Source organism: Lissotriton vulgaris, chromosome 8 (assembly GCF_964263255.1).
Source record: "Lissotriton vulgaris chromosome 8, aLisVul1.2, whole genome shotgun sequence".
Lineage (NCBI taxonomy): Eukaryota > Metazoa > Chordata > Amphibia > Caudata > Salamandridae > Lissotriton > Lissotriton vulgaris.
Window position 1 is genome coordinate 164,302,080 of NC_141696.1, and position 21,161 is coordinate 164,323,240.

The following is a 21,161-nucleotide window of genomic DNA, read 5'->3' on the forward strand; positions in this document are numbered from 1 at the left end:
TTGCATATAGCCAAGTTCTGAGCTGGGATGGTGCAGTGAGCTAAAAAACGGTGATGGATAAAGCCCTGATCTTTGGACTGGGTAAGAGTGGTCTGCTTAATTCAGACATTCTGTTCATCACCACCCCCTTTTCTGAATCATGTTTGTCCACCATAAGCGTGGAAGGGTATACTCAGATGTGAGTCCCTAGCTCATTTCACCATCAGGATTCAAGCAATCCGGGCCGAAGACGGCTGAAATGCCAGAAACCGGTCCCCGGTAGCTTGTTTCCTTCCCAGTATAAGAATTGGCTTGGTAGTTTGGTCTGCCCTGTTCCCATGATGCACTGGGCCAGGGTCAGACTAATTTGCATATAGCCAAGTTCTGAGCTGGGATGGTGCAGTGAGCTAAAAAACGGTGATGGATAAAGCCCTGATCTTTGGACTGGGTAAGAGTGGTCTGCTTAATTCAGACACTCTGTTTATCACCACCCCCTTTTCTGAATCATTGTAGACGTTTGGCACTGAAACACTGCCTCAAAATCTATGAAAACGTCAAGGAGACCTTCCACAAAGACATATAGCCCTCAGGCTCTAGGGCAGTGTTTAATGGGCAAAATGGGAGCCCCCATGGACACACACAGGGCTACCCTTGCCAAACCAGATTAGAGGTTGCCAAATATCGTCAATGCAAAAACTCATTGCAACTTGGTTCAATGTTCCAGTGTCACATGTGTGTCTGCATACAGTGCAATGTGTTTTCCTCAGCACAACCAGATATATCATCACGATGAGTCCATCTCCCTTGGTGTCCCCATACCTCTAACATTCAAAGTCGGAATGCAAATAATAACCATATGTGTGTAGTCTACAGTGAAGTGTGGGGATGCGTTTCTGGAGTAGTCTGACCCCAGTACCACAACAACACAAATCATTGGCTCTCACTTGAGGAGGCTACAGCCCTCTTAGCAATAGACTTTTATGCAATGTTCCGGCATCATAACATTACAATATAAGCAAGAAAATAAGTCTCCTAGCACATGTAATATCTTATAAACAGTTTTTTTGTATTCTTCTTTTTCTTTGATTTCTTCTGTCAGCCAACACGTGTTTCATCAATGGGTGTGTCACCCTATGACTTCCTTAGGGATGTAAACCATCAGTAACCTCTCACGCAAATGTAGAAAGGTAAATAAGATATCCGTTGGTATCGACGGTCTCGATGGCGTCTTCTTTGCCCAGATACAGACTCTGGAGGTTTCTGAACGCCGTCAACCCGTATACGGGTTGCCAGTTCCCTAGCTGTAATATCGGCGTGTTAGTTTCTACACGTTTGTTCGCGACAAGATGGTCGAAACAAATGGATATCTTATTTAACTTTCTACATTGCCACTATTCTACCAGGCTCATACATTAGTCAATCAATCAATCAATCTGCAAAATTTGCAAAGCACGCTACTCACCCGCTAGGGTCTCAAGGCGCTGGGAGGAGGGGGAGCTGCTACTGCTCGTACAGCCAGGTCTTAAGTTGCTTCCTGAAGGAGAGATGGTCCTGAGTCAGCCGAAGGTGGGTGGGGAGGGAGTTTCATGTCTTGGCCGCCAGGTAGGAGAAGGATCTTCCTCCGGCGGTGGTTCTGCGGATTCGTGGGATGGAGGCGAGGGCGAGGCTGGCGGATCAAAGCTGGCGGGTGGGTGTGTAGAATGTGAGGCGGCTGTTGAGTTATTTGGGGCCCGTGTCGTGGAGAGCCTTGTGTGCGTGGTTGAGGAGCCTGAACGTGATCCTCTTGCTGACGGGGATCCAGTGCAGGTTTCTCAGATGGGCCGAGATGTGGTTGTGGCGGGGGATGTCCAGGATGAGTCATGCCGAAGCGTTCTGTATGTGCTGGAGTCTTTTCTGGAGTTTGGCTGTGGTTCCCGCGTAGAGGGAGTTCCCATAGTCCAGTCGGCTGGTGACGAGGGCTTGGGGGACCGTCGTCCTGGTTTCGGTGGGGATCCACCGGAAGATCTTACAGAGCGTGCACAGGGTGTTCAAACAGGATGACGAGACAACGTTGACTTGTTTGGTCATTGTGAGAGAGGAGTCCAGGATGAAGCCCAGGTTGTGTGCATGGTCCATTGGCTTGGGGGCGTGCCCAGGGTCGGGGGCGACCAGGAGTCGTCCCAGGCAGAGGGGGAAGGTCCCAGGATGAGGACTTCCATCTTGTCTGAGTTCAGTTTCAGACGGCTGAGCTTCATCCATTCCGCGACGTCTTTCATTCCTTCCTGGAGGCTGCTTCTGGCGGTGGTGGGGTCGTTGGTGAGGGAGAGTATCAGCTGGGTGTCGTCAGCGTAGGAGATGATGTTGAGGTTGTGTCAGCGTAGGAGATGATGTTGAGGTTGTGTTGGCGTGCGATGGCTGCAAAGGCTCATGTAGACGTTGAAGAGGGTGGGGCTGAGCGAGGATCCTTGCGGAACGCCGCAGATGACTTCGGTGGCCGTGGAGCGGAACGGGGGGAGGCGGACTCGCTGGGATCTTCCGGCGAGGAACGAGATGACCCACTCCAAGGGCGTTCCTTGGATTCCGGTGTTGCTGAGGCGCTGTACTAGGGTCGGTGGCATAGGGTGTCGAAGACTGCAGAGAGGTCTAGGAGGATGAGGGTGGCTGTTTTCCCCTTTGTCGAGCGGGGACCTGATGTCGTCGGTAGCTGCGATGAGGGCGGTCTCGGTGCTGTGGTTTGCTCGGAAGCCGGACTGCGAGGGGTCAAGGGATCCGTTTGTCTCGAGGAAGGCGGAGAGTTGTTTGTTGACGGTCTTCTCGATGACTTTGGCAGGAAAAGGCAGGAGCAAGATGGGGCGGAAGTTCTTGAGGTCCGTCGGTTCCGTGGTGGGTTTCTTCAGGAGGGCACTGAGCTCGGCATATTTCCAGCTCTCCGGGAAGATGGCGGAAGCGAAGGAGCAGTTAATGATGTCCCGGAAATGGGGTGTGATGATGGTGTCTGCTTTGTTGAAGATGTGGTGTGGACAGGGGTCGGTTGGGGAGCCGGAGTGGGTGGTGTTCTTCATGCGGGTGGTGTCTTCGGTGCTGACCGGGGTCCAGGTGCAGAGGGTGGTGGTGGGGGGCGCTGGTTCGGTGGTTGAGTGTGTGGATTGTGCGCCGAAGGTGTTGTGTATGCCGGTGATCTTGTGGTGAAAGAACGAGGCGAGTGAGTGGCAGAGGTCTTGCGAGGGTGTGATGTCATTGTTTCCGGCACAGGGGTTGGAGAGCTCTTTAACAATGCTGAAGAGTTCCTTGCTGTTGTGGGTGTTGTTGTCCAATCGTTCTTTGAATGTTGTCTTCTTGGTGGTGCGGATCAGCTGGTGGTGTTTGCGGGTGAGGTTCTTGAGGGCTGACATGCTTTCTGGTGTCTGGTCGTGGCGCCGTGCTTTCTCGAGGGTGCGGCAGGTTTTCTTGGAGTTTATGAGGTCATTGGTGAACCACGAGGCCCTCTTGCTGCCGGGTCTGCTGGGAGGGTTCTTCAGCGGTGCGAGGTCATCGGCGCAGTTTGTGAGCCACTGAGTGAGGTTCCGGGCTGCTTCGTTGGGGTCCTTCGTGTTGGTGGGAGGGTTCTGGCTGAGTGAGTTGGTGAGCTGGTCAGTGGTGATCTTGCTCCAGCTTCTGCGGGGAACCTGTTGCGGGTGGTGGGTCGTGGTTCTCTCGAAGTTGAAGTGGACGCAGCTGTGGTCTGTCCAGTGTAGTTCAGTGGCGTGGCTGAAGGAGATGTGCTTGCTGGAGGAGAATATGGGGTCTAGTGTGTGGCCGGCGTAGTGGGTGGGGGTGTTCACCAGTTGCTTGAGTCCGAGGTTGTCCAGTAGGGCTGTGGTGTTGCGGTCATTGTTGTTCTCCAGGTGGAAGTTGAGGTCCCCTAGGAGGATGTAGTCTAAGGAGGTTAGGGCGTGCTGGCTGATGAAGTCTGCGATGGCTTCGGTGAATTGGGTGCGTAGTCCCGGGGGTCTGTAGATGAGAGTACCCCTGAGGGTGGTCTTGGGGTCGGTGTGTATCTGGAAGTGAAGGTGGTCAGCGGCAGTGAGGGTGTCATCGGAGTTGGTCGTGATGCGGATGGTGTTTCTGTGGACGATGGCGATGCCTCCTCCGGTTTGGTTGATGTGGTCCCTCTGGGTGATCTTGTGCTGACACATGTCGGGCTATTGCATTACTGCTGAAGGTTATCCCCAGGCACTTGTTTTTGTAATTTGTGCTGATCAAATGAGCTTTGCACTACTGTCACTACCCTGAACATAACGTCCTCACATGTCCCTGATGAAAGGGGCATAACTGTGCATCTAATGATCCTTCTGTATATACATTGTTTGAAAATTAACAGTAGGGTTGGCTGACTTCCGACCTGTAAAAGGGCCAACAGGTGATTCCACAGACCCTGGTCTACGGACGTCACTCTCCCCACAGCTCTGTGGTGATCTGCGCTGCCTTCCTGCCAGCCAGCCCTGCGTGTCAGGGTTCGAGCCTCCCCACAGCCCATTCCTGCCTGTGTCAGCTGTATTTAATTTTTCTTATTGTTCTGCTCTGTTATTGTGACAGTGAATTGAATTCTGCCTGCGTGTAACGCCTATTATTTGTCTGCCCGCATTCCCTGCCTACTTCCCGCCATTTCTTCCTCTTCCCATCCCACGTCCCGTCCCGCTCCCGCCTCCAAGCCGATCATCCCTCCCCCTCCCCTACATATACCGGCTGCAGCACTGTCGCGCCTAAGGCAAGCCTGTCTGCGCCCGTCCGTGCCTGGACCACGCCCAGCACCAGAACCCCTGGCCTGCGTGAACGCCGCAACACCCGTCCCCACTATGACTTCTGCACCCTCCACGCACTCAACGCCGGACGATCACGCACCTGCTGCCTAGCCGCCCCGAAGCGCACCCAAGGTCCCTTCTCCTGCCGGAACTACAGCTTCACCAGCATCTGGCCCGCCATCTCACCTACCAAAGAACCCAACCACCTCAGATGCATCCTTCTCAATACCTGCTCCACCCACAAACATGCCGTGGAACTCTGGGACCTACTAGACCCCATCACCCCGGATGTCGCCTTCCTGACGGAGACCTGGCTGAACCCCTCCTCGGCACCCGACATCGCCACAGCCATCCCGGAATGCTATAAGATCACCCGCAAGGACCGAACCAACGGAGTAAGAGGAGAAATCGCCATTGTCCACAGGAACACTCTCAAAGTCTCGACTTACACCGACGACACCCTCAGCACCGCCGAACACCTACACTTCCAGATCCACACCGACCCCAACACCACACTCAGAGGAACCCTCGTCTACGGACCCTCCCAGACCCTGACCACAGTTCAACAACTCCATTGCCAAATTCGTCAGCGCACACGCCCTCGCCTCCACAGACTACATCCTCCTTGGGGACCTGAACTTCCACCTCGAAAACAACAACAACTGCAACTCCTCCACCCTGATCGACAAACCTCGAACTCAGACAACTCGTTACAACACCCACCCACTCCGCCGGCCACACGCTTGACCCCATCTTCTCCGCAAGCTCCCACGTCTCCTTCAACCACACCACCGAACTCCACTGGACCGACCATCGCTGCATCCACTTCACCTTCAAGAAACCCTCCACGCACCACCGCATCCAACAGATGCCTCGCCACTGTTGGGGCAAAGTCACCGAAGATCAGCTAGCCACCACCCTTACCCAGAGCCCACCCGACTACCCCGACACGGCCGCACGCAACCTCAGACAGTTGATCAACGACTGTGCCGACACCCACCCCAGCAACCACAGAGACCCCGTCCCCCACGACGACCACCATCCGCACCAACCGCCTGCTCTCCTGGACCAACATCAACGACGACGACACCATCAAGATCATGAACACCATCCACTCCGGATCCCCATCAGACCCCTGCCCACACCAAATCTCCAACAAAGCCAGCACTACCATCGCAACCCACCTCCGGAAAACCATCAACGTCTTCTTTGAGACCGCGACCTTCCCGGAGAGCTGGAAAAATGCCGGGATCAACGCCTTACTCAAGAAACCCAAGGCAGACCACAAGGACCTCAAGAAGTTCCGACCCATTTCCCTGCTCCCATTCCTGGCGAAGGTCATTGAGAAGACCGTCCAAAAACAGCTGACCGGCTTCCTCGAGGAGAACAGCATCTCAGACCCATCCCAGTCTGGATTCCGCAGCAACCACAGCACCGAAACCGCCCTCATCGCTGCCACCAATGACATCAGGACCCTGCTAGACAACGGAGAAACCGTGGCGCTCATCCTCCTGAACCTGTCAGCAGCCTTCGACACGGTCTGCCACCGCACCGTACGCACACGCCTCCACGACGCCGGGATCCAAGAGAAAGCTCTGGACTGGACCACCTCGTTCCTCTCCGGCAGAACACAGAGTGCCCGCCTCCCCCCCTCCACTCTGAAGCCACCGAGATCATCTGCGGCATACCCCAGGGCTCATCCCTCAGCCCAAAGCTGTTCAACATCTATATGGCACCGCTCACCCACATCGCCCGACTTCACGACCTCAACATCATCTCCTACGCCGACAACACCCAGCTGTTCCTCTCCCAACCAAAGATTGCCATACCACCAAAACCAACCTCCACGAAGGAATGAAGGTTGTCTCAGAATGGATGAGGAACAGCCGACTGAAACTGAACTCGGAAAAGACGGAGGTCTGCATCCTCAGATCCACCCCCTCGGCCTGAGATGACTCCTGGTGGCTGACTGCACTAGGAACAGCTCCGACACCCACCGGCCACGCGCGCAACCTAGGGGTCATCCTCGACTCGTCCCCCTCCATGACGAAGCAGGTCAATGCGTCTCCTTCTCCTGTTTCAACACACTCAGCATGCTCCGCAGGATCTACAAGTGGGTCCTCACCGAAACTATAAGGTCGGTCACCCAGGTCCTCGTCAGCAGCAGACTGGACTACGGAAACGCCCTCTACGCAGTAGCCTTGGCCAAACTCCTGAAACGGCTCCAACGCATCCAGAATACCTCTGCATGCCTGATCCTCGACATCCCTTTGCTGCAGACACATCACACCACACCTGAGAGACCTGCACTGGCTCCCTGTCAACAAGAGGATAACCTTCAAACTCCTCACCCACGCACACAAGGCGCTCCACATCACCGGACCTGCGTACCTCAACAGCCGACTCAGCTTCTACGCCCCCACCCGCCAGCTCTGCTCCGCAGACCATGCCCTCGCCACTGTCCCCCGCATCCGAAGAGTGACCGACGGCGGCAGATCGTTCTCCCACCTCGCCGCCAAGACATGGAACACCCTACCCATCCTCCTACGGCAAACCCCAGACCTACTTACCTTCAGAAGACTCCTCAAGACCTGGCTCTTCAAACAGTAGCAGCATCCCCTCCCCTAGCGCCTTGAGACCCTCACAGGTATGTAGTGCGCTTTATAAATGCTATGATTGATTGAGTGATTGATTGAGATACTATAACATGCATGGTTAAAGAAATCTGTGCAGCAAGGCACATACTCACCCCTCCTTGCTGCTGTTTGGCTTTCAACTGCCCATCCATGCCCGGCAAGACTACCGCTAGGATGCGGAGAATGTGGGGGTTAAGGTTCGGCACCTGCCCCTCTTGCCTGGAAGTGACAGGCCCAGCAGGACTTCAGAGCTCTTCTTGGTGCAGCCACGAAGGTCCTGCCACCTCTTGCGGCAATGACAGACACGCTGAGTGTCCAACCCCACGTTGCGCACCTTCTGGGCGATAGTCTTCCACATCTTGGCCTTCTCATGGGAGTTGATCTGTAAGAATGACATGGTGACAGACACTTAGTTCACATGCAACATGTTTTTGAGTCAGACACTTGTGCACATAGGTCATGGTCAGACTGGTAACAATGTCTAAGGGGTAGGCATTTGGCATTATGTGCAGTTGTCCTGTGTTCAATGATGACTCCATCCCACGAGAACAGTGATAAAATGTTTACCCAACTACACACACTTCTACAGCAGTGTATCTAACCAGAACATTTTAATCGTGAAACTTTTAAAATTGTAAAACTGTAATTTGGTGTGGCTACTGATCGTATTTTAAAATTCTCTTCTGTGCCATACGGGAATTTATTAAGGGGGGCCTGTCACTTACCTGACACCTGATAGGGAAGCCTGGGCTCAGTGTCTGCTCCTGCCTGCCCCGCTCTGACGCGGTAGCCAGTACCGTTGCGCGGAGGGCGGGACAGGGAGAGCCAGGTACTTCCGCCCTACCACTGGAGCGGTTAGCGCTCTAGTCGCAGGAAGTCAAGGGCTGTTTAGGCGGAGTGGATCTGTGGGTGCGCTGCGGTAGGGAGGACCGTGGCAGTGTCTCTCCCGATCCGCTTCTCGCCACAGGTAGATTTTAAGAGCTCCACTCGCTGCTACTACATTTTAATCGTGAAACTTTTAAAATTGGAAAACTGTAATTTGATGTGACTACTGATCGTATTTTAAAATTCTCTTCTGTGCCATATTAGTAGAGTGGTGTGGCTCACTGGTTAGAGGCGGCAGACCCGGAAGCAGAGGTCGACCCGGGACCAGGGTTCGATTCCCGACGCGGCAGGGTCTTGGGCCATGGTCAGCGGACTTGATAATTCTCGCCTCGGTGCCTACTCCAACCATGGGTCTCACTCAGCAACTCTGGGCAATAGCTTGCTTAATCTCTACTAACGGCCCCATCAGCGCCGGGGATGCTTGTCTTCACCTTGGAGATGCCCAGCAGGGACAATCTCACAGGGAAAGTCAGGATGGGTTCCCCAGTGGTATACAGCGCCGGGACGCCCCTTTGCTGGGGCAGCTGTGCGCTTTACAAGTATACGACATTTAACATTTAACATTTAACATGGGAATTTCTTAAGGGGGGCCTGGCACTTACCTGACACCTGATAGGGAAGCCTGGGCTCAGTGTCTGCTCATCCCCGCCCTAGGTCCGACGCGGTAGTCAGTACCGTTGCGCGGAGGGCGGGACAGGGAGAGCCAGGTACTTCCGCCCTACCACTGGAGCGGTTAGCGCTCTAGTCGCAGGAAGTCAAGGGCTATTTAGCCCTTGTGGATCTACGAGCACGCAGCGTTCGTGCGCAGGGGGGAGCGCTGTCTACGCGCCGAAGACAAGCCAAAGAGAAACCCGTCTGCGCCCGTCCGCGACCGGACGGGGCAAGGGACCATGGACTCTGTCCCCTACGTCATCTTGCCTCCGGAGTCTCCATTGGCTCCGTATTGAACAACGAGCAAAATTCAAAGCTCTATGCTTCATGCATAGAATCAAGGCTGGTAAGGCCCCTGTCTATCTGAGCTCGCTGGTTCAGCAATACACCCCCCCTAGAACCCTACGTTCCTCAACTCAACATAAGTTCCAGGTGCCTAGGATCAATCGAGTTAGACAGGGTGGTCGCTCCTTCTCCTATCTAGCCCCCTCACTGTGGAACTCCCTTCCAATTCAGCTTCGTACAAATGAATGCTATTTGCAATTCCGTAAGAAACTGAAAACATGGTTGTTTAACCAATAACTCGAATTTCATTAACCCACTATCTCTCCTCTGTTACTTGTTTCAGTTTCATTTTTAGCGCCGGGAAACCTTAGGGTAGCTGTTGCGCTCCACAAAAATAAATATAATAATAATAATAATTCTGCCAAGGACAGTAAAATATACTGTCACATTAGCTATTCTATTCAGAAACTATTAAGCCTGCAGACTGCCCCCCTGCAAGGCTGTGCCCCTGAAACCTGGCCATGCCTGGAAGGTCCGATCTCGTGTCGGCATTGTCGGTTTCAGGCCTCCTATGTCTGTCAACCGGTAGCGTCCCTCACGGAGGATAAACACTCGCTGAATGGGTGGAAGAACTTATTATGTAATATTCGAACCCTGCCTAAACATCATACAGAAGTATGGGATCTCATTTCCACTGTTCAGCCTGAGTTGTGCTTCCTGACAGAGACTTGGCTGAAACCTCACTCAGTCCCTGCAATCAACCTGGGTATCCCAGAGAGATTTAAAATGGTGAGGCTAGACAGACCAGTTAAAACTGGAGGCGGCATTTCCATTATCTATAAAAGCGGGATCACTGTCTCCATGCTGGATCAAAGGAGCACTGCCAGTATGGAAGTAATGATCTTTAGGATCAATACACCCTCAAAGGCCTGTTGGAAAGGGGCGCTGGTCTACTGCCCTCCGGGCCCAAGCGTTAATTTTGCCATCTCCCTCGTCAAAGTACTGGCCCCGCACTTTAAATCCAGAAACTATTTTTTATTGTTGGGGGATTTTAATGTGCATGGCGATCTACCTGACAATCCTGAAACTCAATCCTTTTTAGCGGATCTATCTCTACTAGGACTGACACAACACAATAAGGGTCCCACTCACTAAGCTGGCCATACATTGGGCATGATCTTTTCTAACTCCTCCAAGATTGTTTGCAGCCCTCCTACGCAGGTGAACTGGTCCGACCATTTTGTTATGGAATTTTCTATACTTGGCATTGACAATCCCAGTAAACAGTCCCCACCTCCACCTTTCTTGCACAGACAATGGTACAAAGTGTCATCAGATGCTTTCCAGGAGGCATTAGTTGAGCCCCATATCACAGTCTCTGATAACATCGAGCTGGCCCTATCCAAGTATAATCTTGCCATCTCCACCGCGGTTGATTCTTTAGCTCCCATGAAATTATGTAGGCAGCGTCCTGCACCTGGGCAGGAGTCTTGGTACACTGATCAACTACGTTCCTAGAAACAGGCCTGTAGAAAGCTAGAAAAGACCTGGAGAAAAGCCCACTTGGAGGAAGACAAAAATGGCTACCTTACCGCCTTGTCAATATACAATAAAAATATCAGACTGGCATGGAAAAACCATATTGCCGCATAACTAACTGAGGCGGGCAACTCCTCCAAGGTGTTGTACCGGATCTTACAATCCTTCACCAAACCAATGGCCTGTGAGAGTCTTGACTTGTCCTCACAACAACTATGTGATGACATCTCTCTATTTTTTACTAATAAAATAGGGATGATCTATGATAAAATCATCAAGACAAACAATCCTATGCGCTGCCCCTTTGTGTCACCGCAGAGCTCTAAGGCCACTGATTCCATCTCGCTTACGGCATTTCCGGCAGCTAGTCTAAGCGGTATAGAGACATTAATTGGCCAAATTAAGACAGGATCCCCCTCAGACCTTATTCCTGCCAGAGTTGTTCTATTCTTGGGCAAGTCACTCAGCCCTTTGGTCCAGTCCTTGGTTAACCTCTCTCTTTCGGAGGGTCAGGTACCACGGGAGTGGAAGAAGGCCCTGGTGAGACCCATTCGTAAAAACTCCACCATCCCTTGGACTGATTTATCAAACCTCCGACCAATATCTCTCCTCCCGCACCTGAGCAAGATAACGGAAAAACACGTTAGCACACATCTGTCGAACTTTATAGAACTAACTGGCGGCTTGGATTATTCCCAGTCTGGATTCAGGCCCAACTTTAGCACAGAATCAGTGCTCCTCTCTGTGACCGATACCATCAGAATGGCACAGGATAAGGGGAACTCCATGATTCTGGTGCTGTTGGACCTGTCCACAGCATTCAACACGATATCGCACGACATCTTGCTCAGTCGCCTGAAGGAGGTGGGGATTGGGGACACGGCGCTGTCCTGGATGAGGAGCTTTTTATCTGGCCGCACACAGAGCGTTAGCATGGGCTCTTTCCGTTCTGCATCTGTGGAGCTCACCAAGGGGGTGCCACAGGGCTCATGCTTGAGCCCAACACTTTTCAACATATGCGTGCCCCCCCCTGGCGGACCTTATGAGATCACATGGATTCATACCTGTGTCATATGCTGATGACACTCAGCTTCTTTTCCCTTTCCAGACATTGACCGCGGCAGTCCAACAGTCCTTCTCAGAGGGTATGAGGGCTGTATCTCAATGGATGGCTTCAATTTTCCTGCAGTGCAACGTAGGGAAAACGGTGGTAATGCTCTTTGGGGAGGCTACACTCCTGTGGACCCCGGACTGGTGGCTATTAGACCTCGGCCCCGTCCCCAGCCCTAAGCAGGTAGTGAAGAACTTGGGTGTCCGGCTGGATCAAGGTCTGTCCCTAAAAGAACATGTCAATCAAATAGCTGGATCCTGCTTCCACGTAATTGGCCTACTCAGAAGAGTGTTTCCATTACTACCAGACTCCTCCAGAAAAATCCTTGTTCAGGCCCTGGTGCTCAGTCGCCTTGACTATTGTAATGGGTTACTAATATGAGCGAACAATAGTTTGATCAGTAGGCTCCAGGTGGTGCAAAACACCGCCGCAAGGTTAGTTTTGAATGCCCCTCCTGGATCTCCCTCACGCCCCCTACCGCACCAGCTTCACTGGCTGTCGATTCGACAACGAGTCAAGTTCAAAACCTGTTGTATCATCCACAAGGTTATACACAATCTGGGGCCCAAGTACTCGGCAGAGAAGTTTGTTCCTTACAACCCTATACGTGCTCTCCGCTCAAGTAATCAGTCCCTACTTCAAATCCCCCCTATTAGAAGGGCGAGACTGGGAGGAAAGACCCTCTCCTACCTGGGCCCTTGCCTTTGGAACAAACTGCCGGCCACCATCAGGCTTTGTACTAATCATCTGGCATTTAGGAAATTGTTGAAAACTTTCTTGTTTCAAATGTAGATCCTTTTCTCGATCTTAAGAGAATTACTTTCTACCTGCTAGGTGAACCAAGCGCAGAGATACTCCTTCGGGAGTTGATTCCAGCGCTATATAAGCCTATAAATAAATAAACAGTTCCCTATACACTGTTAAACTTACAAAAACACAATTTAGATGCTTGTCTATGAGATTCCTAATGCTAGTAGTGCATGGTAATTGCACATGTCCTAGGATAATGCAGTGTAATCATCACTCACCTGCTCCTCTGTTTTGCCATACAGCTGGCTGTACAGTGGAATGAGTGTGTCCAGCAGAGCCTGGCTCTCCTCCTCAGTGAATGCTAGGGCCCTGTACACTCTACGTGCCTTAGTAGCTCCCAGAGGATGTGGTAACAGCAGCAGAGAGATGGGGAGGTGCAGGAATGATGCGGGTAGTGCAGGCAAGTGAAGTTTCGAGGGAACAAACAGACGTATGTCTAAGCAGCAAATGCGGTCTTAAATCCATGCAGCTAAAGTGGTTTGCATCGGTCGCATTTTCCGAATCGGTCCAATGCATAATATTGCTTGCAGATGACACGCCTACCGCGATGTTCAAAAACTCATCATCGGACAGCGAGAGACTTTGATACATTGGTGATGTGAGGTTACCGAGTAGGTTTCCACACGATGAGGATTCGGACCGAAACACGCGTCTGTCACCATAACAACTTGCAGCTAATGGCTGTGTCTGAATCGGTTAAGATGCGGCTAGCGCATCCTTTGAATACTCACCTGAGCATGATACCATAACAACTTTCAGCCAATGTGTTGTATCTATATCTTTAATTATGGGCATTCTTTCTTGAGAATGCAGCCATGTCACCCTGGAATCTTTTATGCCTGGTCAGTTGTTCTCCAGGTCTTGGATGTAGATGACTTGCCTCCCTGTTGAGCTAATAAACCTCTTCTAAGGGATTCCTGTGTATTTCATCTTTACAATACTGGCGACGAGAGTGGGATGTACTGAAGGGTGCGAAAGCTCCTTTTTGGAAAGTAGGTGATCTTGTTTTTATCAAAAAGGGTGTCTGGTCCCCCAAGGGTGAGTCAAAGTTCTTTGGGCCAAGGCGTATTGTGAAAGTCATGAAGAATGTGGTTATGCTTGCGGGGGGAGATGTCTGGAGCATGTCACGTTTGTCAAGGTGTGTGGAGGGGGGTAATGGTATTATGGAACCTGAACCTGCTGCTCCAGTGAGTTCAGCTCCTGATAAATGTTTTGTGAAGCCTGTTCCAGTGGTATGCCCATGCCCATCACCTCCTCAAGATGGGTGTGTCTCTTCTCGTGGGACAAACTCTAGAATTAGGAGACCACTTTTGTATCTCCAAGATTACTATTCTGAATAATTTCTTTCTTTCTCAGGTCCTTGGTTTAATGTTTCATTTTCTCTTTTCCATCTCTTTTTGTTTTATTTCATTATTATAAGGGAGATGTGTTGTATCTATGTCTTTAATTATGGGCATTCTTTCTTGAGAATGCAGCCATGTCACCCTGGAATCTTTTATGCCTGGTCAGTTGTTCTCCAGGTCTTGGATGTAGATGACTTGCCTCCCTGTTGAGCTAATAAACCTCTTCTAACGGATTCCTGTGTATTTCATCTTTACAATACAATGGCTGTGTCCAAATCGGCTATTGTGTCCTTTGAATACTCACCCGTGTCTGTCATCATAACAACTTTCCGACAATGGTTGTGTCCAAATCGGTTCGGATGCAGCTACCGCGGTTTTGAATAATCGGCCGGCAGGACAGAGACTTCTGTGATTGTTGTATTTATGTGCAATACATGTGTGGATGCAGTTTTTTCAAAATTAAATTGACCTTTAAATGAATAGAACACACTTCCATAAGGAGGTTACTTTGAGGGGCGCATGACATACTGATTTAGAGGCTAATACCAGCATGATGCACATGTAATCCATTTACCCGCCTCTGCTTGGTCACAGTGCCAATGACTTGTTGGGGATGTACAAGTGCATTCTTGACATATTCACTGCATTTGGGGACTATGTGACCCATTGTGCAATTGGTGTGATTTCAGACTGTAAATGTTTGGTGTGTAAGTAATGGATAAAGCTTTTACCTTTGGATGAGTAGACAGTAACATTATTCAGCCACATCAGCTTGTGTTTGTAATGTGAATTACTAGTCTATCTGTGCGTTCCAGACTTCACTGGATGATGTTGTTACATATATTTGCAACTCTAACATTGTACTTGGTTTGTGTATGGGATTGTATGTGTAATGTGGACATGACAACGTGACAGTGTCCACCCTTTGACAGTGGTGGGCATGATAAGCATTGTGAGATGCTGCATGTATCAGGTGTCACACATCTCATGATCCTATTATGTGTACTTTTTAACCATGTAATTGTTCTCATAAACCTAAATGTTGACTTTTTTGTGGGGAATTGTGGAGAGTGTAATACTTGATCACATTAATGGTGATAGACACTAGAGATTTTTACACTACAAAACTCAAATTGCTGTGGCACCATCCATTGGCAACCTGTCTGGGAAGGGTACTGATGCTGTGATATGTATCTAAGGTTGGCTTTTTTAATTCAAATTTATATCACCAATGTTCGTAGCTTCAGTTGTGTTAACATTTCATGTTTTATTTGTCTCAATGCATGTTGCTTTGTACATTGTGAGCTGACACCAACTGTGTTTACACTCTACACATAGGTATCGCAGTCAACCTCCAGTCTACAGGCCCTTTCCAGACCTACAGACCTTGAAAGAACGTGACATAATCAGGAAATACCGATTCACCAGGCCAATAATCGAACAGTTGCCTGAGCAGTTATCACCTCAACTGCAGCCTGGTCGCACGTTTCCAACTGCACTGATACCCAAAGTGATGTTATGGCAGCATTATATTTCTTTGCCACCGGTTCATTCCAATACACAGTGGCAACATCTGGTGTAATGTCACAAACCATGTTCAGCCATGTCCTTCGTGATGGCTTGGAGGCATTGCTCCATTACCTGGACCAGTATGTAACATTTCTGACATCTGGAGAGTTGTCAGACATCAAGGGTGAATTCTATGCCTTGGGACTGCTGCCCCATGTCATTGGCTCTATTGATGGCCCCCATGTTGCATTGATTCCACCACAGGCTAATGAGGTGGTGTATCGCAACGGAAAACAGTACCACTCCATCAATGTCCAGGTGGTATGTTTGGCTGACATGTCCATATCCCACATCTATGCATATTTTCCTTGATCGGCCTATGATGCATATATCATTAGAAACAGCGTCATCTCCCATTTGATGTCTCAACTGCAACCTGACCGTTCCTGGCTTGTTAGTAGGTGATGTGGCATGCGAATGTTGTTGGCGGTGTTATCTGACAACTGAATCATTTTTCTGTGTTAAATATAGGAGACTCTGGGTACCCCAACCAGCCTTGGTTACTGACACCACTCCGTAACCCAGTCATCCCTGCAGAAATGCAGTTTAATGAGACCCATGGTAGGACCTGGCGAGTTGTGGAGCGGACTTTTAGCCTCCCGAAGACAAGATTCTGCTGTCTGGATTGGACGGGAGGAGCCCTCCGATATGCCTCATTGAAGGTGTGCAAGATCATCACAGCTTGCTGCATGCTCCACAACCTGGCTATACGGAAGGAAATACCTCTAATACAAGATGACGGAGACCAGCATCTGCCAGCGAGGGAGGGTCCAGGACTGGGACATGATGAGAGTGGTGATAATGATGATTGAATGGATTTAAGACAACAGCTTATCTACAACTTTTTCACATGAGTGTAAATATGCAATGAGAGGAGGTAAGTACCCCCAATTATATCTTGTTGTGTTGCTGGTGGACAAGGTGTATGTATGCTTGTGAGTGTCTGAAAATTGTCTTGAGGTTTTTTGTACGACGGGTTTTTTAAATGGGCATGTTAACATGTACAGAGTTACCAAGAATCCTAGATAGTTTCCACACTGTAAATCTTGTGCTTCAGATGGTGTAGGTGGCAAAATTGAATTACCTTAGAGTTGTGTTCCTGACTCTGTTCTATATTTCTCCTTACCAGGGTTCTTTGTCATCTCAACTGCAGAGCTATGACCAAACCAGACCCATGATGATGTGATATACTCCAACATCGAACAGTTGTGAAATCCCTGGCACACACTTCCTTCTGAACTGATGGTCATTTATTTTTGCTTGTGAGCATTTTGTTACTGTGTGATGTGATTTGACTTTGGGTTAAGGTGCAGGAGAATAAACCTGTGCTCCACATTGAGGTGTGCCTTGTCTGTTTTCACACATCCAAAGATTATTCTGAAACAAAACATATTCCATGAAGATCTGGTTTGCTGACAATGATTGCTGTTTGTGCTTGCAAATGGAGATATCTTTGTCAACAGTAGACTTAAATTGAATCAGTACCATGTACTATCGTAACCTAGTTGTGTCTATCTATCATGCTGTGACTGGGTACATTTACTCACAAGCCAGTAGTTAACATTTCTAAAGTGATTTTCTCTCCAATGTTGTTGACACTTTCTTCTTGATTTTGTGCGTCATTTCAATCTGTACATTTGGGTTTCAAAGTCACAACATGAGCAAGTATTTTGTGCAAAGTGATTTATTTTAGTGCATGACTTAATGATAACAATCCACGTAATGAGGGAGTGCTTAACAAAAAATAAAAAACAAAGTGCAGAGAGGAGTTGGTAGTGTTTGTAGATGAAGTATTTAAAAGCAAATCCACAGTTATTTGAGTCCAAAGTTCAGCCTAGACCCTCCAACCAATGTGGAACAGTTGAATGACAGTCAACAAAGTGAACGCTTGGCACACAATGGAGGATATGTTAAATGTTAAATGTCGTATACTTGTAAAGCACACAGCTGCCCCAGCAAAGGGGCATCCCGGCGCTGTATACCGCTGGGGAACCCATCCTGGCTTTCCCTGTGAGATGGTCCCTCCTGGGCATTTCCAAGGTGAAGACAGGCATCACCGGCACTGATGGGGCCGTTAGTAGAGATTAAGCAAGCTTTTGCTCAGAGTTGCTGAGTGGGACCCATGGTTGGAGTAGGCACCGAGGTGAGAATTATCGAGTCCGCTGACCATGGCCCAAGACCCTGCCGCATCGAGAATTGAACCCTGGTCCCGGGCCTACCTCTGCTTCCGGGTCTGCCGCCTTTAACCATTGAGCCACACCACGCCATATCAGGAGCAGTTTGTCAATTCCTGGGGGGGATGCATAGCCATCTGTCTCACAAGGATTTTTCTTACGATGACCCTTTTTACTTTTTTTTAGGGGTAATGTCAACTGTAGGCAGCGGGGTGCTGGTGGCTCTCTACCAGAGTTCACATCCCTCCCTGTGACTTGTGCAGATGTTGATGCAAGGTATGTTGTATGCACACGGGGAGGTGTGGACATGTTGTTAGCAATCTGGTAGAGGCAGGTGGTAATGTCCCTGGGCACTGCAGTAATGTTATCAATTTTGCTCATGAACATGTCCAGTTTTTCATTTTGGGCTGCCTGCTGCTGTTCAATGTTCCTTAGGATCCCAACAACCTGGGCAAAATCTCCTTGCAACCCTCATAGGCGTGGAGGATTCTGGAGAGGTTTAGGTGCTCCTCATCATCAGCACCAGCTGCGTGATGGCCTCGGTCCCCACAGACCCTCCCACCACCCTAACCCACCCAAGCAGGACCAGTTGTTGGTGGCACAATCAACACTGAGCCTTCTTCCTCGTTGACAGGGATGTTGTTGTCCGCCAAATCTAGAGTGTCCTGTGTTGGTGTGATGTCAGGGATGGCTGGGGCTGCTGTGTCCATGAGGGTAGGTGTCAGCTGAGTTTTGTCAGCTAAGGCGGGAGGGGTCACAGAGGAACCTGATGTAGCCACTGCTGGTGCTGTGGGGTGACCAAAACCTGATGTTCCAGGTCATGCCTCGTCGTCCGAAGATGGTTGAGAGACATCTACACCAGAGAAGTCCTGGTCGACTAGAGTCTGGGACTGGCTTTCCTGGTTTGTTCTGGTCGTGTTCCCAGCTCGCCCTGTGGGTACAGAAATTACACAATGATTAAAGTAAATGTACACTGCCCCTCAAATCATACCCATTACATAGGCTACTGAACCTAATGATGAGTTTATGTAGGTAGATTGGCCTCCTTCATTCATGATGCTGGCCTATGTTTTTTTGTACAATGAATTTCGGACAAGATGTGGATTGATGGACATGTCCACCTATTTCATAAATGGACATGTTGTGTTTAGTTGACATTACTTGTCCAAAGACATTGACTGCTTTGTGCCACCCTGTGAATGACACAGGTGGGTTGGTGTTGTTCACATCTGTGCTTTCACAGTGACATACGTACTCTTTCTCTCCCAATTGTAGGTATTTTTGAGGACTGTGTACTAGGCTTAGTGCATGTCTTTAGCAGTCACATTGGTGTGGGTGTCTGCACACTCAAAGTCTGTTAATTGTCCCAGATATTTTTGGGACTGGTGTGAGTGAGGTGCTTCTTGTTCTCATCTTATTATACACATATGAATGGCTGTGAGTAGCAAAATGTGTGACTACTTAACATTGAGCCTACACAGATCTTGTATTTTGTACATTGACTCCATAGTCAGATGAGTTCACAAACTCAGCTTTCTGAAATTTTGTGGCAAAGAACTTTTATAAACTGAGTTTTGTGTGCTTGTGCTCTAATTGGGAAACTTACACCCCTTTTCCCACCCAGCCCCACCAGGAAGAGTGTTGTCCAGACAATGTTGGTAAGTGTACTTGCAAGATATTTGTCACTGGTGGCTGGTGTTTGTAGCTCAGAGGCAAATATGATAATTACTATAGGTTCAGACATCAGTATCCAGTCTCTGCCATCTTGTTAGTACATATGAACTCACTGTGAGGTAAACATAGCCCCAGATGAAGTGGTTGTGCTGGTTGTGTGGAGGAGTGTGAGCTGTTATTCTGACTCCCATCAGGCCCAGTCCAACATACACCTTCCCACAATGTACTTCCAAGACGTATGGCACCGGAGAAAGGTGTCTGCCTTTAGACCACCTTCTATCAGTGCTTTGTGCACCTCACACCAGACCCTGGTGTCAGTCATCTTGCCAGTACATTTACACGCACTCTCAGGAGAGTGGAGTCCCAGGTGGGCTTTTTGGGATGGGTGGGAATGTGTGTGTGGTCCTAGGCATGGTGGTAGTTTATTGATGACAAATGCTCCTCCTCCCACCCAGCACCGCTAACACCTCTGTGCCTATGCGTACCTCACAGTGAGGGTGAGTAAACTAGCAAGTTAGCTGACACTGCTGCAAGGTGTTGAAGTTGAAAGCAACTCCCATCAGGCCCTTGTGCTCCAAACACCATGCACCAGTGTCACACATCTTGCTGGTACATTTCTCCTCACTCTCATTCAAACATTATCCCAGGGCTGCTGTTTGGGATTAGTGGGACGAGTGTGTGTATGGCATTGTCTGATGGGATTTTGAATAATGGCAACTACTCCTCCCCCCACGTGGCACATCCACTTAATCGGTTCCTATTGCTGAGAGTGAGTGGAGAATGGACTAGCAAAGTGGCTGAGAGTGCGGACGGGTCTTTGGAGCACAAGGCCATGATGGTAGTTGTGCTCACTTCAGACACCAGGGATCACTGTGAGCCATCTTGCTAGTACACATCCCCTCATTGTCAGGTAGCCATAGGCCCAGATGAGCTGTTTGGTTTGTGTGGGAGGAGGAGTGTTTTCACTGACTCCATCTCCCATCATGCCCTGTCCTACATATACCTTCCTGCCCAGTGCAAACAGCCCAATAGGACTTAGGCTTACCCCACAGAGTGTCAGAATGTACCTGCAGGATGCCTGGCACTGGGCACTGGTGTTTGACTTTACAACAACTGCGCTCTAGACCCTTGTGCTCCAAACACAAGTCTCCAGTCTCAGGCATTTCGTTGTTATATTTCCACTCACTGTCAGGTAAGCATGCTTCATAGTGGACCTGTAGGGCTGGGTAGGAAGAGGAGTGTTTTCATTGGCCAGATCTCCCATCAGTCCCTGTACTACAACCACTAATTCCGCCGTGCACAAACAGCACCCCTGGAAGTATGCTGGCCGGAGAGTGAGTGGATATGTACTGACAAAAATGGCTGACACTGGTGCCTGGTGTTTGGAGCATAAGTCCCTATTGGTATTTGCGGAAATGTCATACACCAGTGCCCTGTGTCATGCATCCTGCTAGTAAATTTGGAAACACTGTGGGTAACCTTGGTTCCTGTTGGGCTGTTTGTGGTGGTGGGAAGGTGTATTTTGGACAGTGCCTGATGTGAGTTGTAGTCATCCAAATAAACCACCTCCCACTCAGCCCAGCTAACTCATCTGAGAACATGGCTGACTGGCAGTGAGGGGAAATGTTCTAGCAAGGATGCTGACACTACTGCATGGTGTTAAACTTGAATCCAAATCCCAACAAGGGCGTGTGCCTCAAACACCATGCAACAGCATTAGCTATCTTTTTTTTTTTAAATATATT